At 43.7% G+C, this 26,146-nt stretch overlaps 1 protein-coding gene across 20 annotated transcripts in view; it reads left to right on the plus strand.

The window, feature by feature from the left end:
• The window catches only part of MAP2 (microtubule associated protein 2), a 388,240-nt gene that overhangs the window by 72,197 nt on the left and 289,897 nt on the right, over positions 1–26,146 (plus strand). For 19 of the 20 annotated variants that reach the window (XM_059727110.1, XM_019492133.2, XM_059727117.1 and 16 more), the window contains exon 2: positions 19,565–19,623. The exons of the other annotated variant lie outside the window; for it this stretch is intronic. The gene's annotated coding sequence lies outside the window, so the exon portion shown is untranslated. The remainder of the gene's footprint in view (positions 1–19,564; positions 19,624–26,146) is intronic. 20 annotated transcript variants of the gene reach the window in all.

A 26,146-nucleotide genomic window follows, 5' to 3' on the forward strand; every position in this document is an offset into this window, starting at 1 on the left:
ATAGCATTCCACCCTTCCACCTCTGACCCCATGTGTGTCATTCTGACCTGCAGTTGGAAAAGGTTCTTCTCCCCTGAAGTGGAGCAAATAGTGAGATGGAAATATCATTAAAATAAAGCTTCTTGAAGCTGCCATATATTACTATTTTTCATAGTAGTTCAGCTTCATTGACCTTCCAACTGTGATGAACAGCTGAATCAGTTACATGGTTCAAAGTTTCAATATCGAAAGCACTTGGACCTAAATTTTCAAACTTGGTTGCATTAAATTAGGTGCCCATATCTATATTTGTAGACTAAATAGTTAAATTTTGGGTCCTAATTGATAACGTAGGCTCACAAAAAGGATGTAAGAGCTTAAAATAGTCCTTTAGGTGCGTAAGCTTAGAATCCTGTGACTTGCTCAGATACAGAGATTTTTCACCATACTTTGAGTTGATGCTCATGAAGGGGATTGCAGATATAAGGAAGATGTGCATAGAAACAGTGTAAAGCTGTAAGAACTTTGCATAGAAACCTATAATGCGACTGTTCTAATCTTATTCTCTTGCTGTGCCATCCTACGTACCACAATGTTAGCAATAATCTTGACAGTCCTTTTTGATTAAGACTCCTTTTTAAAACCTACAATTACTGTCTATTTCATGACAGGAAAGAAGGAGCATTAAGCTATTAACAAAATGAACTACATGTGCCTATGCCAGGGGTGGGAAAGTATTTTGGCTGGAGGGCCACTTAATGAGTTTTGGTGAGCTGTCAAGGGCAGCAAGAGTACCTCTGTTCCTTGACAAGTGCACCAGCCCCTGGTCGCCATCTTGGGACCAGAAGACTCGCCCCTAGTCCCTGACCTTTGCCACTGGAAGTCCTTCCCCTTGCCTTCGGAAGTACTGCATTTGGGAAGGGGGTTTGCCATCTTGGAACCAGAAAAAAATCCAAATTATAAACTAAAAATCAAACATCTACAATAACATACTTTAATTTTATATTAAAAAAAATGTCCTCATTTGTGTGTTTGTGTTGTGTATATAGAGGTGATGGCATAATAGCTCAAAATGAAGTCTTACTCTTGTATATTGTGGGGGGTGGTAGGGTGGGTGGGTATGGGATTTATGGGGGGCTGTGGGTGTATGTGTGGGGGGTGTATGTGGTGTGCATGGGGGAGGGTGTGAATATGTATGTGGGGGTTGTAGGTAGGTGTGGAGGGTGTGGGTGGGTGGGTGTGGGGTTTGCGGGGGCTCTGTGTGTATCTGTGTGGTGTGTGTGGATATGGGGGGTGGGGTGTGGATGGGTGGGTATGGTGTGTGTGGGGGATTGGGTGTGTGGAGGGGGAGGGTGGCTGGAAGCGTGTGTGGGGATGTGGATATGGGGTGTGCATGTGTGGCCCCCCCTACAAACATGCCACTGCATTGCGCACAGCCCTTGCCACTAGAAGCAGCAGCAGGCAGAGCCTGCTGGTGGTGCCCAGTCCCAGTGAGGACTGCATGTGGCTGGGCTGCTGGCTCTATCACATGGGGCTCACATGCCCGATCCCTGTGCTGCTGGGGGGAGCCCCGCACAATGAAGCTGTCGGTTTAGATTATGGGGCTCGGCCAGGGTGGCAGGAAGAGGGGTGGAGCTGGTCTGGCTCCATAGTACGGAGGTCCCCACTGTTCCCTATGACCTGTGCATAGCAGTGAGTGGGGCCAAGCCACCAGCTTCATTGCACGGGCCTCCCCCAGAGGTGCGCAGCTCAGGCAGAGAGCCCGCACCCCTGACAGCCTGGGCTCTGTGCTCCTGATGCCCTGCCCTCGGTCCCTGTTGGCCCTGGTCCTGGGGTATGCAACTGCCACTTTACTCCCTCCCACTGCTGATACCACTTGCCACTGCCGCTACCACCACCACTTACGCCTGCTGCCAACACCACCACTTCACCTGCCCCCACCTACCACCACTGCTGCTGCCTACTGTCCCTGCCCCTTCCACTGCTGCCACTGCCGCTTCCTGAGACCCAAGCAGTGTAAGGCCTAGTAGCCCAGTGAGGGGGTGGTGTAGTGGCTCCAATTAGGAGGCATGTGAGAAAGCAGTAGGCTTCATAGTGAAGGGTCCATATCAGGGGGCTAAAGAGCTGTGTGTGGGCTGCATAAAGTAGGGTCCATGTGGGGGGGGCCCAAAGGACTGTACATAGGCCAACCTAAGTAGCTTGAGTAAGTGAGCCCAGTGTGGGTGGAACAGCGAACCCAGGAGCGGTCCAGAGTGACTATGTGGCCCACAAGCCCAGAGGGTGGGGACTGTGTTTGGAGGGGCCCAAAAGGGTGGACCCATATGAGAGAGAGAGGGGGCTAGCTGCTCAAAAACCTAGCCAGAAAATCTCTGGTCAATGCTGGGGCCAGGATCAGAACAGTTGAAGGGCAAGGATGCCCACCATGAGGGATGACCAGAGCTAGGGGCCTGGAGTTCCAACTGGCCTAGAGTTGAGACCAGGGCCTGTGAGGCCAAAGGTCCTGGAGGCGGCCACTGCTGAGAGGGAAGAGGTCTAGGGAGTTTTTCAGCCTAGAATGAGGGTGGAGATTAGGCCACCTGAATAGGAGGGATCCAGGTTGGGTCTGAATGTCAGGCAGGCATATAGAGTGAGGCCCAGTGTGGGGCTGAAGCCTTATAGCCATGCCATCTGTGAGGCATGGAACACAGTGTAGGGATGGTACAGAGCCATGTATTTTGCCCTTGGCATCAGTCAGGAAACGGGCAGCCTCCCACCTTATAAAACAACTACTTACAAAGTTACATCAAAGGCGTGGCAGGAAGGCAGGTGGATGGACTGCCCTAGACAGGTGAGTAGGCCATCGTTGGGACTGGCCCCTGAATGGCCCCCTGTCACAGTTCTCCCCTGGCTTATGAGGTGTCAGCAAAAGCAAACAAGTGGTGCATTTCAAAATGTTTGTTTTGCTGTGCAATTGAATTTATAAGCAACCTATCGCCATTTAACGATCTTCTGGCCTTATCTTGTGAGATGCTGACCACCAGCAACAACTACTAAAAGTTGCAACCTCAGAATTACATGAATGCAGGTGTTTTAAATAAAAATCTATGTTAGCATCCTGATTTTGAATATAGAACTAAGGGGGCTCATCCTTAGTTTGTGTAACTCAGCAGAACCTGGAGTTGTATTGACGTCTGTCAGAGGAGGGTCTAGCTTTCTATCTTTTTACACTTTAGAAGTATCTGTTTTATTTCAGTGGGAGCTAGAGTCTCACTTTTGGGAGAGTGAAGGATAAAGTATTGGGTATGGGTGCACCGACAGAGATTTTTTGGGCCGATACTGATGGCTAATTTTTAACGAGCCATATCAGCGAATACCAGTTTAATTCTGATATGCAGCCCCACAGTGTGGAGAGTGGCATCAAGTTGGTAAGTCTGTTGTGGGGAGAGGGAAGGGCATGGGGGACAGATTGAGACCCCCGCAGTGGAGGAGGGAGTGGGGCTGGCGCTGGGGCAAGTGTTGCCCAGCTGGGGCAGAGCAGGGCATGGGACAGAGCTGTGGCACATCCAGGGGTGGGGAGGTGGCGGCTCTCACAGCTACGTGCACCCTGAGAAAGCACGGGGGGGCATGCCCCCCAGATCTGCGTGTGGGGGACTGCTGGCTGCCACTGCGGACTGGGGCCAGGGGCTGTATTAGGCTCTTCCCAGTGAGGGGCTGGGCCAGGCTGCATTCAGGGTGGGCAGCGGTGGTGCTAGGAGTGGAGGATACAGCAAATTTTGGGGTGGCTGCAGCCTCCCCAATCCCACCTCCCAGTGCTGCCACCACCTGCCCTGAGCACAGCCCAGCCCAGCTCAGCTTCCTTCTGGGAAGAGCTGGTGCCAGCCCAGCCCCAGCCTGCAGTGGCAGCCCACCTTCCCCCGTGTGCAGAGCCAGGGGCACAACCCCCATGCCCTCCTGCGGTGTGCGTAGCAGCGGGAGCTGCCCCAGCCCCCTGCACACCCTGAATGAGCCACAGCTCTGTCCTGCACCCCGCCTCCCCCTGGCTGGGCAGCACCTGCCCCTGCTCCAGCCCCACTCCCAGTCCTTCCCATCCCAAGGGGGGCCTCAATCTGCCCCCTCCCATGCCCCTTCCCTGCCCCCCTCCCCTTCCCTCACAACAGACTTACCAGCTGGACCCAGCCGCTCTCCACATTGCCGGACTGTGCTTCTGGCTGGCTGGCTGGCTGTGTGCATGCACATGGCATTTATTGGCCACATTATTGGCCACATCAGGCAAAAAAAAGCGATTGCCAATACTCTTGATTTTCCTCATATCAGTGCTGATCCACTATGGGAACAATGTATCAGTGCACCTCTAGTATTGGGAGGTTCTGCAAGACCTGAATAGAGGTGCCTAGTTTGCAAGGTATTTCCTTCTAAGATGTTTCTAGTATAGGTTACAGGTTAATTAAATCATTTTCCTCACAGTTTCCTTTTTTTAAAAAAATCAGTGAGTAATTCTGGAGGGAAAAGGTTAAGAATCAAACAATTTATAGCTTTTCCCCTAAAACGTGCTCTTTGACATGGGTACTGTATGTAATTGCTTCCAATTACCTTGGCAGGTGTGCTTCCCTCCTCACATTGCCCTCTTAGGTTAACTATATTTGCCCTATCAGATGACTGTTCTATCTTGAATCAAAAAATGTTCTGTCGCTTCAGTAATTATGGTTAAATTTTGTTAATATTTAGCTACCTATGCTGCTTCCAAGCTCTTTCACCTCAGAAACATATATAAAAAATATACTTTCAAAGAGATTGCTTTGCTGTAGCCTGTATAAGAATCCGAACATGATATACATCATTTATTCAGAAGCTGTATAGTTGATAATTTGAGTACAACGCTGTTTTCCTTTGTTAATGATTCAGGGCTCAGTCTTGCAAAACTTTATATGCTGTGCTGCAGACAGTCAGTGGAATTGTTGGCGTGAGTTAGGCCTGTCTTTTGAGAGTAAAGGATTACAGGATTTGGTAATTTTCTTCACTCATGAAATGGAAATTCTTACAACGGAAATTCAGCAGAGGTTGAATATGTAACTCTCTCCAGGTTCCCTTCAAAATCTCTCCTTTACAAAGTATGAAGGATTTACTAGAAAGTTGTCATTTACAAGTATGCCAAGGCAAGGCCTTAATATCTGCAATTATAAGTAATGTTCTGAATCCTGAGACTAGAGTATGAAGGAAGATGCCATTCAAAGCTATCCATTATGTCACTGATTGAGTGACACACTATAACATAGTGTATTCTTCGTGTTTCAGTGCAGATACAACATGTATGTTATTTCTAAATGGAGTATCACCAGAAAGGACTGACAGTTGTGTCTGCAAACTTAAAGTTAAGAAAAGCTAAGAAGTTGGCTTTCAGATGACTTCTGAACCAGGTTTGAATTAGTCTTCCTTTTTGCTATCGTCTGAGCTCTATGGAGTGGCATACTAAGAAAACTTTCTTGTACAGGGTCTTCATAAAGTCCTTATGCACTTTTAAACTTTAATACTTTAGGTTGTGCACAAGGACTTTATGAAGACCCTGTATATTCCTAGCTCCCCAAATTAGTTTTAAAACTGGGCAGCTTTTGTAATGTGCTGTATATATCTGTCAAGGGATGTTAAAGACAACCGTAAATGGTACTAGTAATATGTCAGACCAAAAAAAAACCCACCCCAAAAACCCAGGAAGTTGTGGGTCTAGTGCGCAGGAGCCAGGGTGAGCTGTTAATAGAGAAAATAAAGAAGGCAGAGCTGCTGAATACCCCTGCCCCCGAGAACCATCCCCGCCCCAACAAAACAAACAGTCCCATAATTGAGACGTCACAAAATAAATATATGCAAAGATGGAGAAGGGCTCCAGAGCGCAAGTAAAAGGCAGGTCAGAGACTTTTTGATAATTTTGAATGAATTGAATTTGACAGGACCTGATAAAATTTAATGCAGGGTGCTGAGGGAACTAGCTGAAGAAATCTGAGAGCCATTAGTAATAATATTTACAAAGTTATGGAAGAAAAGTGAGGTTCCAGATGATTGGAGAAGGGCTACCATACTGCCCATCTGTAAAGAGGGAAAAAGAGTTGATTTGTTGAATTATAGACTGTTTGGCCTCACTTCAATACCTGGGAAGTTACTGGAGTACATAAAATAATCATTTTGTAAAACTTGGAAGAGGAAGGGAGTGATTATTAGTACCAACATGAATTTGTTCAGAATTGGTCAAACCAACTTGATAAACTTCTTTGATAGGGTAATTCATTTGGTGGATGAAGGGAATGGACTGGACAGAATGTTACTTTTGACTTCAGTAACATTTTTTATACAATCCTAAATGAATTTCTCATAAGTAATTTGAGAAAGGTAAGCTAAATGATATGACTTATGTGGACACACAAAGCTTAGTGAAGCTGATAAAAGTTATTCAGCTAATAAAGGTTATTAGCTGAATAACCTCTGGCAAAGAGTAACTATACTTGGATCAATATCAAAATAGCGTGAGGTCTGCCCCGGGTCTGGCAGTGTTTAATATTTTTATCAATAACTAGGATGCCAGAAGAAAAAGCTTCCTGGTCAAGTTTGCAAGCAACACACACATTTTGGAGTTGCAAATATTTTTTCTCTTCATAAGATCTTGAAAAGAGTTTCATAAATTGGAGAACAGGGCACAAAACAACAGAAGGAAAGAAAGACAAATATGAGGTGCTGTGGGAGTTTATTGGCTTGGCAGTGGGATTACTGAATAGGATCTTGCAGTTTTGTTGGAGTGTGAGCACTCTGAAAAAACATCAAATGCAAAGTTGGGCATCATTTTGCTCTGAATAAGAATTTGACAGAGACACTTTAAGGAACAGCATATCCTGTATTTGTGCTGGGGGCTGGACTAGATCAGTGGGACTCACAGTTTAGGCCCTGTGGGTCAGATGAATGCCACAGGGCTGGGCTGCTGGCTAGGTCAGGCCCCTTGCTGACCTCATGTGCCGAGATTGGGCCCCAGGGCCCTGTGCCACCTCTACCCAGCCAATGCCTGATCCGGCAGAGTGGGGCCTGATGTGGCCTATAGGATCAGTGTGGGTCCTGATCTGTGCCCCACACCACCCCAGCCTGGCAGGGTGGGCTCTGAGGCCCCATACTACCCCTCCCCATTCAGGATCAGGTTCCAGGGCCCTGTGCTGCCCTTGCCTGGCCAGGATTTGGCTCCAGGACCCTGCACAGCTCTTACCTGGCTGGGATTGGACCCTGCATGGCCCTGTGCATGAAATCCAATTCACAGGGCCACAGGTCTTAGGGCTCCCCACAGGATCCATGAAGAGCCCTGTGGGTCAGTTTACAGATCCTGGCTGCTGGATCAGGCCTACTTGCTGGGGGCTGAGCATCCTTGGATTAGATGACTTGAGATTCCTTGTATCCTTTTGATTCTGTATCACCTTTGTTTTAATAGAAGGATGTTGTGACCACTGAATATCATGGCCAATTTTGTGAGGGTAGTGGTATCCACTTCAGGAAGCCCTGCCACTGCATCCAGCACTGGGACAAAGCCTGTGGTCCAGATCTGACCCATGCCTTGTATGTTTGACACCCCTGTTCTCACAATGGGAAAAGTACAGTACTGGTTCACTACAAAGTTGTTCCTTAAGCCCAAATGTTTTCTTTGTAGTGATAGAAGTTATAATTTAGAAATGTTCCCCAAGAGGAGACTGAGGAAGCTGGGAATTGGGAGCTGGCTGCTGAGTTAGGGAGCAGCTACTTAGTTAATTAGTGTGAGAGAGACAAAGGGTTTGCAGAGATTGCCTACTGCTCCACAATTAACATTTGTTGCTTAGTTCTTCACATGCATGTATGCATGTGCTTATTGAACTCAGTGATCACTACAATCTTACACAGAGATGACAGTACTTCTCTTAGTGTCCTTCCTACACCTATGAGCAGCTGAGCCTTCAAGTTAGGCAACCACTGAATGGAACTACTAGCTGTTTTGATCTCAGGGCATTACTGACAATGCATTCATGCTTCTTATTTGCTAACATGACAATTGCATTTTTCTAATAGACTTTTAACTGTGTTGGCCAACAAGAATTGGCAGCTGAGGTGCAAAATTCTTTTAGTTTGTTAACTGTATATTACAAATCTTTTAGGTCAATGAATTGCAAAAACACTAAAAGATATTTGTTGTCTGTTAAGAGAATGTAATATTCTATTGCATATTTGCTAGGCACGGACAATGTGCTCATCACAGTCACAGCAGAAGTAGCAAATCAGACCTTGTGGAGAAATTTCCTTTTCTCTTATACTAAACCTGAACAGAAAAATCTCTTTTCCAAACAACTGTCATATTAGAAGGAAATCATCCTGTTTTCTGCAATACAGTATTAGTGACTGAACAATGAGGTATGTTGATTGAGTCAGAAATAAAGTGAATTCCGCTTTATAGATTCACTGGTTAATAAAATCAGCTGCTTATTTGAATCAATATGGGAAGACCAAAACCATTTGTATATTATTACATGTAAAAAGCACTATTAGAATCACAATTTTTGGTTTTTGGAATCATTTTACGAGAGAAGCTCAGGGATTTTGCAGTTTTGTGAGGAGCCCTCTGCAGGCGGGCAGAGTTCCAGCCTGCTGGGGGCTGGGAGGGAGCAGGAGGAGAGCGGCAGGGGATGCCATGTGCATGTACTGTACATGCACATGGCCCCAGGCAGCCTAGAGACCAACTCCCGCAGGTAAGTGCGTGTGTGTGCTGGGGAATTGAGCCCCCATTGGGGGGGGGGGGGAGTTGGGCAGGGGTTGGTCCCCAGCGTGGAGTGGGACAGGGCCGTGGGTGGCTCATCCAGGGGGTAGAGGCCAGGCTCCCTGGTGATGCGCCCCTTGCATGCTCAGTAGCTTTGAGGGGTGCAACCCAGTGGTGCTGCGGTCACTGTCTGCAGCCTCCCCACCCCCAAAATGTGCACAGATCTGGGGGATGCAAGTCCCCCCCACCCCCCTGGGAGTTTGCACCGCACTGGGGAGCTGGCCCCACCCATCACACCCAAGTCCACAGTGGGCAGCAGCAGATGGGGATCTGGGCTCTGCCCCATTGCAGCAGCTGCCACCTCCCTACTCTGGCATGGCTGGGGGGCCAGGGGGCTGTGGTTTGGGGGTGAAGGGCACCAGCAGGGCCAGGGGCCTGTGAGGGAGGAGTATCTGTGTTCTTAAAAAAACAGGTCTCCTTTTAATGGAATCAGCAGGTTACTAGAATCAAATTACCATTTCCCAAAGTGATTCCAATAAGAGGAATCCACTTTAATATAGTGCAGCCTTGCAGTCTAGTGATATGTGTCAGAATCAACACAGTGTAACTATAGTCAGAGAGAGCTGCACTGATTCACACCAACTGAACCTCTTGTCCTTTAAAGGTGTCAGCATCATTACTTTCAGGGCAAGGTGTCTAACTCCCAGGTATATCAAATGGAGTTAGGAGCCTAAAAACCGTTGAGGCTATAGACTGTATTCTGTAGCTCTGACCACATTAACAAGAGGACTGTTTGTTTTCAGCCCTCAGTTGATTAGATGCATTTCTGCACAGGTGTGGAGCTGCATTCATGTGTTTGCTTTCATCTGGAAAGCCAGTCGTGGTCACTGCCAGTACTGTGCTTTTAGACTACATAGGCCAATTATCTTATCGAGGGTATCTATAGAAAGTTGGTATTTGCCAACAGGTATTACATCTTTTACCTGTGTTTAGAATACAAGGTAGCTGCGGGTGCAGTTTTCATGGAAGAATGTCCTTCAAACTGTTTGTATATTCCTGATTCTAAATAAGCTCAAGTAGAGAACGTGTATAAAGTCAATTCTGAAAGACTCCTATTTTTGTGAAATTCCTATTCATTACATCTTTGTGATGAGACAGCCTAACTGATTCTTTTAGATGGGTAATCTGACTGCAAACTAATTACTGAATTTAATTCAGAAAAATGTGTTTCCTAGATTAATCCCTCATATTTATGACATTTAGAAATTCTACTGGAAGTAATGGATCTCCAACTTGGACATCTGTAATAGGATCTCATTGTTAGAAATGAGAACACTTGGCTACTCCTTGGTTTCTGAATTGCTTTATTCTTGTTATACCTGCTTCAAAGAAACTACTTAAGGAGTTGACTAGCAGTTTTGTTTGCTTTTCAAACCAGCAAGTCCTTAACTGAGGCTAGGGTTGTGGATTTTGAAAGGTTGTGAAGCTGTTTTTAATTTCTTTAACAAATGTCCTTAGCATCAGTTTTCTTCTTTATGCATAAAAATCTGGAACACAATTACATTGATTCAACTGTACATAACAGTTTTCAGTTACTGTGGCTGCTGTTGGTCTGTGAGACTGACTCTTTGTCCTTATTTTCAAAACATTGATAATAATCTGTGAGACTTCGTCCATGATGCAGCAGGAGTTCTTTATTTTATTTTATTTTATTTTATTTTATTTTATTTTTATTATTACTACAGTCATTGGGGTAATGTTGAATGGAAGCAAGAGCCAGACTTCCAACATGTGAGAGAGCTGTTTCCTACATTTGGGGATTTATTAGGCCCTGAAGGCCATAATGCTTTTTTGTGCCTCTGCTTTCTCCAGACAGAGGATTTCCTATTGTTATGCATGATTGGATATCTGTCTGTGGTGCTTTGTTCCATAGTATGTTGCAGAAAGGTCCATTTGGGGAAGAGGGAAGGGAAGCAAAGCCACATAAAAAAAATCCCATTTTCAGTTTGTTATGGGACTGTGATTGCTTGTACACCAGTTAAGTTAGTGAGATCACTTGTTGCCTGATATGGTTATAAAATTTGGGGCTTCAGCTCCTGTGGGACATGGGGTCTTCGCTCTTCACTGCTGCCAGCAGAAGCATGCATATAGAGATTGCAGCACAACAGGATTGTTCACTCAATGGTCAATGATTTTTTTGAGGTATGCAAGTAATTTCACTTCCTCTTGCAATAACAACATTGTCCCTTAATACAATAGCGTAACTAGGATGGGGTGACTGGAGCAGCATCGCAGCATCCCACCTTGGTTGGGGATAGAAAAATAACAGATGTTACTACAGATGCACAATTGCTCTGGCAGTGTGATGGCAGCCAGAAGTTGCTGTGGCCCTCATGTGTCCTTTTGCCCTGACCTGGCTCCTTTGTTACACATCTGTTTAATATAAATTAAAGGGTTAGGGTTTCATTTTCTGTGAGCAGAGTGGTGCAAAATGGCTCCATCTCTGGAACAGTAAAGGGGGGAAGGATGTGCTTTAGGGTACAGACAAATTTACACATGGAGTAGTTTCAAAAGAGGAGGGGAAATGCAACTCCAGGCTGCAATGTAAAATGAGCTGGAGCCTGTAGTGATACAAATATAGTAAAACTGCTTCAGCTTTAACCATACTTCATCCAGGGTTAATGTTGTGGTAATTCAGCTTGCTTCTATCTCTATAGGCTTATGAACATGTACCAGTTGGAGCATAACAGCTGTGGTCTTGAGCATCATCTCCTCCACTCCTCTGCTACATTACTGCAGCTGGGAACTAGCCCATCATATCATATTCCTCTTTCACAAGATTACATACTACATTCTGTGTATCTCATCCTTGAAGGCTTCTCTGTCTTTACCAAAACTGTCAATGCTAAGTATGGATTGAAAATACTCCACATACGCATCATTTTACTTAGTCAGTGCCTTTGGCCCTGCACTTGCTGTTACAAATAAAGGGATGATTTATAAGCAGTCCAGTATGCTTTGTGACATCTTTTGCAGCACATAAAACTATTATTTGTTGAGCTCCAAGAGAGAGTAATAAAAGTATCAAGACATCATTGCCCTTCTCAAGACTTCTGGGTCTTCCGTATCCTCAACAAGGTCTTGAAGATATTTGCTAATGATGCAGAGATTGCTTTGGCCAGTTCTTCTTTAAGCATTCTTGAGTGAATAGCATCAGGACCTGCAGACCTAAATACATCCATTTTATTTTAGGGTTTTTTTCCCTAGCCTAAACTCCTCTGGTGCTCTTGTTGAAATTAAATTAATTAAATGTAACCAATTAATTAATTGAACTCCAACAAGTATCAGATCACAATTAACCTTTCTTTTGTGAAGACTGAAGCAAAGAAGCTGTCAAATACTTCAGCCTTCTCTTTGTTATCCATTATTTGCTCTCTTTCCTTGTTAAGTAGTGGTCACACACTTGTCCTTTATGCAGTGTATGTTCTAAACCTTTTTGTAATGCTGTTTATATCCTTTGCCAGTTTTAACTCATGTTGTGACTTAACTTTTCTGATTTATCTCTACATGCTTGTACTATTCTCTTGCCTTCGCTTCAAGTTATACGCCCTTGTTTCCATTTTTTGTGCGACTCCTTATTGAACTCCTGATACAGCCATAATGGTCTCTTGCTGTGTTTCCTATTTTTCTTTAGTGTTGGGCATGTTTGCTGTTGCTCTTTTTAACATAGTATTTTCCAGTAACTGTTAGGTCTCCTATACTCCTTTATCCCTTAGGTTAGCTTCCCAAAAAACCCAATCAACTAATTCCCCCTGTTGTTTGAAATTGGCTCTTCTAAAGTCAGTTATCCTCAGTCTGTTACTCCCACTGCTTCGTTTTACAGAATTATGATAAATTCAATCATACTGTGATTGTCTTCACCCACATGAGCGCTTATCCTTTAGTTTTTGCAGCCATTTCCTCTGGATTAGTCCAGCTATGAAATATAGCCACCCCCTTGTTAACTTCCATTTCTAGGAACAAAAAAGTTCTGTACATCATTATGGAAACTTGATGGGCTGTCCTTATCTTACCTGATTTCTATTCCAACAGATACCTTAGGTACAAAGTCCCCTTTTACTACATGTTCCTGTCCAGATGTATTTTTTCTAAAGAATGAGTGGGGTGGATTCAGTTGAATTGTAGAAGACAGCTGACCACATAACTGATCTTACTTCTACATCTGTCATAATTGGCACACATTTGGCACTCTCTGCAGTGATGCAATGGGCATAAAAACTGAACAGGTAGCACATTTGGGGCCTGGCATAAGGCGCATGTTGAGAATTTTGAATAGTTGTCACCTGTTCTGGGTAGAGGGTAGACTTTATCCCTCAGGATGTTAGGTTTGGCCCATTTCTTGAGCACCAAATTCATGCAAAAATGGTAACATTATTAAATGGCATTACATTTGTGAAGGAGAAGGGCAAGTGCAAGAATTCAGTAAGGGTATCCCTTAAAAAAACAGAAAACACCTCTGATTTCATCAGCCCTACCCCCCACCTCCCCATGTTGAAAATACGTATACAAAATGCCATCTAGTCTGGCTAATTGGTTTTACTCTGAGTCAGACATTGGTGTGGCACTTATTTATTAGGAGTCCTTTTCTAAATTTACGTTGGGTGTGTACCACAAGCAGCATGAATCAGGCCTGTGAGTCTTAAAGTCCTTGAGGTGCTGAATTAAATAAAGGGGCTTAGTTGCTACAAGTGAAGTGTAGCAGCAGCACCATTTCATTTCATCTTCCATTTCACTGTTTCAACAGGACAGTGTTTCATTTCAAGTTTCATTTCGAAAGCACCGTTCCATTTAATTTTGTCGAAACTGTTTTGCTGTTTCAACGCTGTTTTGACGTTTCATCCTTAGGCTATAATGGGGAAGCATGAAACTGCCTATAACTTTGTCATTTTTTGGCAGATTGGATGAAAATAGCAGGGATGGTAGGCCCTTCTAAGGCCATGATGCCTGCCAAGTTTCAAGGAGATAGGTGTAGGGGCTTCTGGGAAACTGCACCTCAAAGTCTTGAAAGCAAAACTTGTGTCACTTGTAAGTGTGAAGGCACAGGTGGGTGAAAACTGCAGGCATGGTAGCTCCTGCTGAGGCCATGAAGCCTGCCAGGTTTCAAGGAGGTAGGCCCAGGGGTTTCTGGGAAACTGCACCTCAAGCTGCTGACAAGCAAAACTCATGACACGTATGACAGCGTGTGTGCGTTAAGGTGCGCTGTCACTGGTGCTGGGGCCTCTACACGACACGGTAGTGTGCCCCAATGAGGTCTCCTCCTTCCCTACAGCCTCAGTCTAGTCCACCACTTTAAATAACAACAGGTAAAATAATAACTTAGTGAGCAGCAGCACAGTACCATCAGCAGCATCTCAGGCAGCCAAACTGTGACAGAGCCTTTCCTCTCCTGCCGGAGCTTCTTCTCCAGTGCATGTGTTAAGGCGCACCCTCACTGTGTCCTTCCCCTTCCCTCTCCTTACTTCGTTTCCCTGCAAACAAGCCCAGCTTCAGCTTCGAAACTCGAAACATTTTGAAACTTTCAAAATGTTTAGATTGTCTTTGTTTTGTTTCAAGGCTGTTTCAAAGCCACTTCATTTCGTTTAGATTTCACTGTTTTGAGCTCGAAATGAGTTGAAACAGCATTGAAATGAAACAGCCAGCAAAATTTCGCACAGCCCTAGTGGTTAGGCGTACAGGTGCATGAGCTGTATATTTTATATTGCCCTCCTAACCATAGTGTCCAGGCACCAATAACACTGCAGTGTTCAGCGTGAATTTTGACCCTTCTTAAGCAACGTCATGATTTTGTATTAACACCTGGTAGCAAATCCAGCAGTATGGGCCTGGAAGTTTGTCTTTTGTCAAGGAGTAAACATGTTATGGACTGTGCCTTTAAGATGCAATCAAGCCCCTTTTTTTGGAGCCTCCTGGGTTGTGTCTCTGTATTATCTGCTTGTCTGATACCATACTATTAACATTACATAGAAATAACAGGCTACCAATGCCAGCTCCCACATAGCTTTTCATGTGAATCCTGTCCAGTAGGGTCTGACAATGGCAGAGTCAGGAGGCTGTTGGACAGGGTTTGTTGCCCAGGAAGGAGGGGAGCTTAGAGATTAGTTGTTCAATGATGGAAGTTGTTAAGTGATGGAATTTTTTCCCTCGGGCAGTTACTGAATATCTGGAACATGTAGCACCTCCATAAAGGACTTAAATCTTTTGTAGACAATGCTGCATGATAGGGTGGGGCCAGCTTAGCATTTAGAGCCAAATCTCATTTAGCAAATCTGGCAGGATTAGAGCTGCTTTCCTTCTCAGACATGTGGATTTAACCCAGGATAATAGGGACCACTCCCAACCAACGTACTGTAGGAGATGACTGGCTGGGTGGAAAGTGAGGAAAAGGAGATAAACAGAGTTTTTTCCACCCTACCCCTCTCCTGGTTGTACCGCAGACCTCGTATCTTATGAGACCTGCCTGTATAAATTAGACATGAGACAGACCTACTGCACTTTTAGACTGTATTGCAAAAATAAAACACGGGAAAATGAGACCCCTGGCTTCTATTTGTATCTCAGTAAATGGGTTATTTTGAATTGTCAGTACTCTGCCTGTTCCTTGTGTATGAACTCAGTCCCATGGGCTTCAGTAGACTTTGGATCAGACCTTGTATAAAATGGGTAGATAACCCAACCTACCTTGCATTTTACAGTTGTTTTAAAGTTGAATAAAAGTGCAACGTGCTTTTATTCCCATTGATGTTGGTCATTTCCTTGCCTATCCTTACCGTGCCCCCCCGCCACACGCATGCATGCACACACACACAGCAGTGAACATTTTAGTATGGTTTTTATTCAGGCAAAATGAACAGGAACACTCTGACTGTTGTTAGTCATCTGCACGACAGTGTTTTGGTTCAGGGCAGCCACGTACATTCCCACTGGAAAGTGGCCGTCACCTGCTTTTGTTGGCTTTAAAGCTGGAAAGTAAAACTAGCACCCCTCCTTGGTATACAGTAAGTAGATAATAATACTTGATAATTGGCACCTATATTAGCTGCTTTTCTTTTAGGAGCCTCAAAGCACTTGATATACATGAATTAAGTTTCATTATGCCCATGTGGTATTATTAGGCCCATTTTAAATATGGTAGGAAGCTGAGGCACGGAGAGGTTAAGCGACTGCTTGGTAGGAAACCGTACATCCAGGAATAGAATACAGGAATCCTGACTTCTGGCTGACTCTCATTTAATGATTTGACACTGCCCCTTCCTTAAAGATCCCCCATAGCATTTCCACATGATGTGCAATGTGAACTATGATTTGTAGGCCTAGTCACCTTAAATTGCAGTTTGTGAATAAATGATTTTATTTACAGCACAGTGTGACTATAGAGTTCTCAATCCACTGTCAGTAGAGGCATCGGTACATGCTGTCATTTTCTTGTTTCACTGGCGTTAGCACTTTATATTTCCCCCATAATTGCCCTGACTTAACCAATGCTTTTGGCTTAATGTTCCCTGATGAGCCTAGATACAGAAGAGATCTGTTGCACACAGACTTTCTTTCTGTTTGTGTAAGGTGTGGGGCTAAGCTACCTTCACAGTACTATCCCCACCTGGCTGGCTCCAGGATTGCAGCAGTATAGGTGTGATCATACCTTCTTGTGCTGAAGCACATACATACACATACATGCACAGTGAAGAGAACTCATTGAGGAAAGCATCAGCCCCTTACTGTGATCCCAGATATGAGTGAACTGTCAGCAGCTCCTGCTGGAGCTCCACATATGATCCCCCAGCTCAGCTGTTTAGGGTCTGCTTGGAGTCCTTGTTTTCAAGCAGCTCCAGAGCCTGATGCTCTTTGTTCTTTCTTTCCCTCCCTTCCCCGTTCCACCCTGTTGCATTTAGCAGTGGGAAAAGGAGGAGGTAGGAAGCAGAGGCAGCACAGAGCCTCAAGAGCTGCATGAAAGCAGGGCCTGTGCATTGCTGCTGGCTGCTTCTCCCCTCCTTTCCCTTGCTACTGAATTTGGACCAGTGGATAGTTCATAGAGCTCGCAGCACATGCAGAACTCCCAGCAGGAGCTGCACTGAGGTGCAGGTGAGATCTGAGACATCACTGTGCATGCTGCACGCAGCCAAAGGTGGGTGTGACCATGGTACTGCACCACCCGTAAATCCATTCCTGTATCCCTGCCCTTTCCAGGCCCCGAGTGGCCTCTGTGCAGGTCTGGGACCTGTGCTTGGATAAGGAGTTGAAAGTGAGTGAATCAAATGGAGAGGGAAGAAGCAGGGAAAATGCACATCATTTCCTGCTCCAGCACCATGGATAATTCCTGCAAAAAATCACGCAAGTAGGGACAATACCATGGGAGCACTGAGGGTGACGGTGGGCAAAGGTAGTGCCTGGTACTGTGGCTTCAGAGGAGTCCGTTTTCTTTAGTTAGGTGTGACCACCATGCAGCCTTTGCTATGAGGGAAAAGGAAATTCCTCCACTGTGACAGTGATACAGTGGGATGGTGAGAAGCCTTTTATTAGGTAAATAGTTGGTAATTTTACACTGAGCAGCCACATGCATTACCGCATGCATCTTATTTGTTACATCTTTAATGCGCCAGCATTTAACCCATTATTATTTATTATTTATTTATATTTTATTGAGCATAATTCAACAGGAATTATAAACCATACATTTTAAGGACTTGCCTTAAACATTGGCTTTTGTGATGATGCTTTATTCTTTCAGTCCTGCTCTTCATTATCAAAATCAGTCTTTCAGTAGGGAAAATGGCAGACCTCTGAGAGGGACGTAGCTCTGTACAGGGGAAATAAAACAATAACTGGTATTCTATTTTCTAGCTAATGCTTAGAAAAATTATATCCAAGAGATAGCATTAAGAGTGGAGAGGGCACTGGGGTGAGGCTTATCCTAGTTCTGCCAGACATCTGCTATGTGTGCTTGAAAGAGTCCCTTTCCCTCTCTATGCCAGGTGTGGTTCCCCGCTTATCCTTTGTCCAATTTGACTGTAATCTCTTCTTGACTGGAACTGTGGTTATGTTTGTACAGGGTATAGCAGAATGGGGCATGTGATATCTGTTGGACCCTCTCAAATCTCCTGTTATGCAAGTGAAAAAACTGGACTTGTCTCACATATTTTAATTGCTGGAATTTTCTTTTTTGAAACGGTTTTATTGACTTGACGTAAAGGATACGCTCCTCCTTTCTAATACAAATGCATAGCCCTTTCTCAGCTGGTGTTATAAGGCACTCTAGCCCATCTAGCAAGCAGGCCTCTGAAAAGCCAATGGCAATTTAGAAGGGAGGATGATATGAAAATGTAGCTTTAAATCACCATTATGTGCCCCAAATCTGCATATTTTTGTTTTTAAAGCCAAGCCTTGGGCATAAGGTAGTGCAGTTTGAATGCTGCTCTTATTTGCACTAGATTCCACTCGCCTCATGGCCTTGTTACACATTGCACTTTTAGCTTCTCAAATGTTGGTCAGTGTTAGTGCTAGCTCAGGTTTGGAGCAGTCACAACTTAAAGCTAAAATGTTCTCTGACTGTCCCCTACCTGCACAGCTGTCACTTGCCACTAGAGGTCTGGTGACCAGGGACCTGACTAAGAGCTACAGCTGTGAGTTGCTGGTGTAGGGCTGGTGAGCCAAGACAGGTTTCCATCCCTGCTTCAGGTAGTGGTGTGTGAGAGATGGGTTGTGGTGAGTGTGGGGAGAGGGAACATGAAGTGGGGAGGCAGAAAGTTAATGAGATGGGGGTGGGTAATAAAATGGGAAGTAAAAAGAAATGGGGATGAGGGAAGGGTGGTGAAATGAAAGAAGTCAGCCATTGAAGGATAAAATAAAAAGTTAAACAAAGGATTACAAAAAATAAAGAGGAAGCAAATTAAAGAAGATACCATGTTTGGGATTGGGGTGTGGGGGGTTCTAGTCATACATCTTGAGGTGGCTGGGAGGTGAGAGCAACAAGAGAAGGCACTTTTGAGGAGCTTCCCCTGCCCCAGGAAAGAAACCTCAGCTCATGGAGACCTGATCCAGCTGCCTACCTTGTTTCCCCCCAGCCTCCACTAGATTCCACTCCTAGATCCATCCATGCCCTGTGACCTGGCTAGCTGGCATATGCTCTACAGGCTATTTGCTCAGGGTTTCACCCCTGGGGGTGGCATGGTCCCACCTGCAGTGGCGGCAGGAGGAGTTGGCTTTGTGCCAGAACTCACCCCACTCCATCAGTTGAGTTCAGGGGTGGAAAGTTGGGCCACACAGAACAGGAGGGTGGGGAAGGGGATACTGCATCCTAGGCTGCTGGAAGGCTGCAATTTAGGGAACTCCATTTAAGGAGTGGCCACACATTAATGGAACACAACCTGGTAAAATGGATCAGAGAGAAACCTGCCCTGGAGTGGTGTAACTTTAAGCCACCTAAAGTGTGCTTAAAATTAGTTTCAGGTGTTCATGTGTGGACAATCCAGGGGTTGAGAGCTCCAGGAGCTGCCTAAAATTAATGTGCAACAAGGCCTTCGGTAGACTGCAAGGAAGCCCTGGCCATATCCTTTACAATGGCAACCAAGGGAGCAGTAGAGGCACAGAAGCTATTCTTCATGCTGTATGTCACCAGAGCTTTCCTCCAAGATCCAGCTACATAAGGGAGCATTTGCATAAGTATAAATCAGCCAGGCCACAGGAAAGAATCTGGGCCTCTACATCCCCTTCTTATAACATTCAGCTGGATTTCAAGATTGTCAGACACTTAAGAGCCTTTTCTTTGAGTAGCGGTAATTGACTGAGGCATTTGATTTGTTTCAGACTGCAGAAACCTGAACTAAGGCATCCTGTGACAGATAACTTCATGACTACACCAAGAGGTGGGTTTTCTGTTTGTGTTCATCCAAGAACTGTCAATCTATGGCTTGGGCAGCATCATAGACCCCTGATCTTTGCTTCGATGGATCAACTAATAAATCCTGGTGGCATTCTCAAAAAAAACAAAGATTGCTCATGACTGCATTCCTTGAGAGAGAGCATGCTTGTGTTGTATATTCTGATGATGTTTCAAATGAAATAATGACTCCATTTAGCCTGTCTAACATTGAATGGATTTGTGGAATAGTGGCAGAAACTTTAATGAAAACAAAAATGCATAGTGAATTTGCCAACTTTTTTTTTTTTTTACAGATGTTTCTGTTTTAAGTAGAAATTGTCTTATTGACAGTGTAAGTTAATATATCCAAGAGCCAGACCTCCTGGGCACAAATACTGTAAACTGAATCTGCAACAAAGCATTTTTCTATTTTCAAATATCAACTTTGGGGTTAGCAGCTGCCAAGAACGTTTATTGCAAAGTGAGCTGATAGACAGTCTATCAGTTACAACATAGAATTCATTGTCTGAAGCTGCTTTTCTCTGTTCTCTCTGAACATTTTACTGAGGATGTTTATAGAATACACCTAATGCAAAACAAACATGGCCACAAAAAGGAATCGTTGTTCACTGGGCTGAGCATAGTGTCTTTATCTGTATCTGCTAAGAATAAGACTACACGATGGGTGTGACCATGTTTTTGTGGGGAGGATAACTAGAGATAAAATGCAACAGCAGTCGAATGTTGTTTTTATCCTAATTATTGTGACAGCTATTATTATAACTTGTGGTTGTTTTCTTCAGCCCAGAGAGGGTGCTGTCCTCAGATGGTCTTGGCTGCTTGAAGTCCCTCTTTTTCAAGGAGTATCAGCTTACCCTTTGTAGCCGGAGCTGAGTAGAATGTCTTTTCTGCAAGTTGTGGCTCCTTTCTTCCCAACCTGGGAAATGGCTCAGTACGCCATGCCTCTTTGTGTTTGGGTTAGATTCCCCTGTTTTTGCTTCTGCCACTCAGCCTGCAACCAAGGTGGCTATTTTCCTCTTTCTCTGTGCATTAGACTTCTGATACTCACTGATTATCTTACTCCCAGAGCCTCCTGACTGGTTCTTTTCTTAATCTTCCATCCCCAGCTCCTGCACTAGTTTCATGTGCTTTTTTTCACAAAGGGATGAGGAAAGTCCTGAACTATAGCTTCCATGACTCTTGGCTGTTCTTTTGCAGCCTCTGGCTGACATGCTTGTGTAGTCTTTTCCTCTTTAGTCTCTCTGAGTGAAAGAGGAATCCAGAGTATTACATAATCAAAACATGAAAGCAATTATTTCCCAGTGTAATCAAAGGATCAGTTATGGGCTGGGCCCTTTCTTCTTTCTGCCACATTGTAGACTGTTATAAAATATCACTATGTTATTTGTAGACAACCTGCAGGCTGGCTAAGTGCTTCATTTTGTTAGAGGGTGGGGGCGGGTGGATGTCTGCATATCTCTATGTGCCTGTGTGTTAATTCTGCATTTATACACTGTTCACACTTTGTGAGGTGTGAGTACAAAAACAGCGCATAAAGCTTCAAGGTATTAACATTGTTTCCTTTATTAATGCAGCCTCTTGATCTTTTCTTGGAAGGCAGGAAAACTTCTACCATTCCAGGTCCCACTAGTGGTCTACACTCAGGTATAAGCAAAGATGGCTAGTTGTCCTAATCCTGATCTTGGTAAAGTCATTGACCAATATCCTGTTGACTTCAGTTAGAGCAGGATCAGAAACCAGAAACAAAGCGAACCTTTGGCAGCCCCATTTGACTTCCACACATGCAGTTAAAATTCCTAAGTGGATTAAACATTCTGCACTTCGTTGCAAAGAGGCACTTACTTGGCTTTGCAGATATGTACTGTGGCTTAGGTGCTCTGCACCTGTAAACTAGCTTAGCCGCTGTGGTATCACTGGAGGATGCATTGCACAGGTTGGGTGCCAGGACCTAAAAATTAGTATGCTCATTTAAATGAGGTAGTACTTTTAAAAGGCCATCATTGAAGTCAAGGGGAGTTTTGCCATTTACTTTATGGAAACAGGTTTGAACTATAAATACTTGGGACTATTTATCTGAATGCTTTGCCTGTTCTTAATGATACCTGATCATAGGTGATGACAGTTTTAGTTTAGATAACTATGAAAAAAAGTAATTCACACAATTGATCATACTTTTGCTGTCACTGTTAGAGTAAGCCTAGGAGGCCCCAACTGCAATGAACTTTATTTTTGCAGACTGCTAAGGAATAGTCCCATAGAAAAAGAAAGAAGAAATAAAGAACAAAGACCTACATTGCCAGATACCTTTGCATTTTCTGTACACTAGATTTTTGGAAGTGCTCAGTAGTTTATGTTGGGGCTATAGTTCTCCAAAGAGTTCAGGTCTCCTTTAGACACCTGAATGGGGAAGCACATTTTTCAGATTGTGAATAGGGGTTGTTAATGCAGAGTATTGGATAATATCTGGCCATGTACTTTCCTCTTTAATCCCTTTTGCAACCTTAAAGCATGCACACATCTGTGGAAGTACATGCAGACATAACTTCTGATGGTACATGATCTGTTGATTTGAAAAGTGCCACAAAGATATGGGAATGACATGGCCAGGATGCCTGAAACTGTACAACTGGTGCTTTACTGACAATGAGAATGAGTCAGTGAGATGTTAAGTGAACTCCCAAAGGTTTGTATGAGCTCTCAAAAATGATTTCAGAAAGTTAATTTAATTCTGTAGCCCCCAGTAGCAATAGAATATTGACATCTTCCATTTAGGTAGGGTATAAACTGTGCTTGATCTGTTCACATTCAGAGACAGTTTACCACATGAAGTTTGCTCTTGTGTACACAGAGGAAAGAGAAATTATCTCCTAATTAAATGAAATAATCAATTACTCAAATCACTTTCAGTAAACCACTCAGACAGTAGAGACAGCTTGCCAAGAGCAAACCCAGTGCAGAAACAAGAGAAGGGAAGACTTTAAATTGAAATTGTTCAATGCTCTATTTTTTCCCCAATATTATTTCTTTTTTTTCCTCTACTAATCTAGACTGTGTTTAAAGCCTGATATATCTTCTTCACAATGTATTAACATTCCAGCTGTTTCTTTCTATCTTGACAGCTAAATCATTAATCTCTTCCCTGACTGTCTCCCGTCTTAATTACTGCAGCCCTTACAGCTTCTCTGACACCTACATTGGTCCTTTCAGCCAGTCCAAAAGGCAACCCTCTAGTAATTTCCTTCCTCGTCTGTTGATCCAATCCTATCATACTACTTTGCAGATCTCTCCTGTGGCTCCCTTTTGCCCACCACATTAAGATTTAAACTTCTTGTTTAGTCTTCAGAAGCCTGTACTGTACATCTCTGGTGTGCATCTCCAAGCTCGTATTTCACTGTATACTCCTCAGTCTTCAAGCCCACCAGAAGTGTCAGTCTCAAAGCTCCAGTCTCCATCTCCATTCCATTCTGCAAGCTTTTCCTCTTGCGCAGAATGCTTTTCCCCACAGTTTATTCAGCTGTTCGGGGCTCTTTTGATGACCCTTTGTAGAGGCAGGTGAAAATCGTCCATGGGGAAAAGGAAATGCTTGGCTTTTGGTCAGATAAGAAATCCCTTCTTCCACCCATACTACCATCCCCGCCATAAGTGTTCAAGTCCACATTTTTATTGAAAACTGCATATCAATGTTCAGCTTGACATTGGGAGGGGAGAGGGAAGAAAATGTGTGGGTGGAGGAGGGAGGTTGTTTGAACACCAGAATCATTTCATAGAAACAAATTAGATAGCACATCTGTCTTTTCATCAATCTTTTTCATGAATTAAAATAATTTCGTTCCCAACTGTAAATTACTATAACTTCACAGGACAAGAGGGACAAATTAAATGAATTTAGCTCCTTGAAAATCTATGTATAGTCAGTGGCAGTTGGGCACTTCACTCCCTTTTTGTGTCGCTTAAACCCCTACCCCTCAGAAAAACAAGTGTGCCCCCTTTTCCCCACCTCCTCCCTTTCTTAGGGCAGCCTGTTTTTACTGTTTCCATTTTTCCCATTGCCAGTTCTTTAAATCTGGACTGTGAGCTGTTTTCCTTGTAACAGCTGCCTGCCAGCTTATTGTCACAGCATAGCAAATAAATAATTTTAATAATATGGAATTGCTGTGTCTTTTACAAAACAGGAAAGCTGTTATCACAGCGTTGTGTAATAGCTTACTACAGTCACTGTTGTCAGATAATACAACACCAAGAAAATTCATCTCTCATCTAATTTTGCTGGTTTTAAAAAGAAAGAAAGCAGTCTTCATTATTGTTTTGTCTTAAGGCTGATGTATATATTTCATATGTTAATATAGAGTGGTACTTAAATACACATAATCAATGCTAGATTATTACAAACTGTTATCTGCATCCTGTTTTGTCTTATTCATTGTTTTTAGTGAAATTGGTAATTCTGTCTACCTTTTATCTGTTTAAAAAAAATGAATGAGTATCCAGAAAATTACTGTTTATTCTAAAAGACACTTGGAAGAAGGGTTTTTTGTTTTTTTGTTTTTTTTGGGTGTGGGGCGGGGGTTCAGAAGTGTTTCCAATGACCTTCATTTTTCTCGGGGATTAAAGAGAATTTTCCTCCTGAAAATACATATGTGCAATATATGAAAAAACAGAAAATCTTCCATATACAAGTTACAGATTAGAGGCAGAATAAAAAATGAAAAACCCTGCATGCATTTTAGCTGTGATAATAATTGATCTGGGAATTTTTAAATATGATTTTATTTACATAGATTAATAATAATAGCATACTAAGATACTATTTAAATAACACTAAGGGATACTGTAATAAAAATACCTGAATAGGTAGTGGTGACCTGCTCACAAAAGCAAATTAGTAAATAGTTAAGGTGAAGACAGGATGGATGGCTTGCTGCTTAGGGCAGTAGGCTTGAACTTGAGAAACAAGGGTTGAAGTCCAAGCTCTGCCACTGATTCCTGCATGTCGTTGTGCACATCACTGTCTCTTTTTAGGCCTAATCTCCCATTCTATAAAAAGGGGATAATATCTTCCCTAGCTGGCAGGAGTTCTGTATGGATAAATACTTTAAAGAGGGGATTGTGGGATCACAAATCAGATCCCATCATGCTTTGTTGCATGGGCTCACCTTGCCCCACACACCTCTGTGGCTGGGAGATTGCAGCAACTGGTCTCCCAGCTGGTGGGGGGCATGCCCCCCTACCCTCCACCTGAGAGCTCCAGTTAGCTGATGGATTTCCAGCCACAGGGGCCCCTGGCTGCACATTCAATTTATAGCATGATGGGAAGCAGCTACAAATTTGTTACACATTTTGTGGAATAATTCTGTAGCACGTTCCTCTTTTTATCAAGCCATTAATTGATTGAACATGTGGCCAGGTGATCACTTAAGGTGTGCTTAACTGGTTAATGACGCCTTAAGTATAGAGAAGCCACTGCTGTTTTCTCTCTGCCCAACAAAACTTGACAATGATGTTCAGCAGGCTGGTTTACTGTGAAGCACTCCTGTTAGCAGTGGACAGTAGTGAAGCTCTGAGTAGGTCAGTAGTCTGGAGAGTAGCAAAAGCACACACAGTGAGCGTGATCTTTTATGGTTACTGAGCGATATCAAAGACAGTCCCATTAAAGAATCAAAATCAACACTGCAAATCTGTGCATGGACCGCCCCCCCCGCACTGCCATGTGGAAAGACAGGTTAGATGCCTCTGTGACTCCCTTCCTCTTATCCCCTTTCATTCAGAAGATGCCTGGATGCCTATCTGCTGTGTTGGGATGTATAACAGGTAGGGGACAGGCATTAGGCAGGCATTAGAGGGGGTCTGTTAGGGTGTTACTTCTTTCTCACCATAAAGTCTAATGCAAGAGTTAATTAGAGCTACTTCATATAAGAAAAAAAAGGTGTAAAATTTGGTCCAGTGGGCAGATTCCTAATTGGCATGATTTTTCATAGTTCTATGGAAGTTGGTGCATCAGGCAGTATGGTCTGCTGTCTCTAGTTTTAGATATCTGAACATTCAGAGTAGCTGAGTGTCTGATACCCCAGCCAAATAGATGTGTTGAAGCTTCAGTTTATAGATGCAGAAAAATGAGTATCCAATCGTTTCCTCTCACCAGCTATTTTTAAGGGCAGGTTTGAGGCATTTTCGACTACTAGGAATTATATATAATATAAATGGGTGGAGTTTGGGAAAGCTGTACTCTAAAATTTAATGTCATACCAAGCACCAGATGTGAAACCCCAGTGGCATAGCCAGAAAAAACATTATTGAGGGAAAAACCTCAGATATTCTTCATTTTAAGACCAGCAGTTTCATGGTGCTGTATACCGAACGAAGTAACTGTTCTGTAATTTTTTATGATGCTCAATTTCCTGCAGTGTCTTTAAGAAGAACTGGTGAGTGAAAGGAACAGGGAGTACAAGACCTTTTAAAACCAAGCAGCACATTGTGAAAAAGTGAGGCCTTTTACCACTAGGTAGGGC

Source organism: Alligator mississippiensis, chromosome 4 (assembly GCF_030867095.1).
Source record: "Alligator mississippiensis isolate rAllMis1 chromosome 4, rAllMis1, whole genome shotgun sequence".
NCBI lineage: Eukaryota > Metazoa > Chordata > Crocodylia > Alligatoridae > Alligator > Alligator mississippiensis.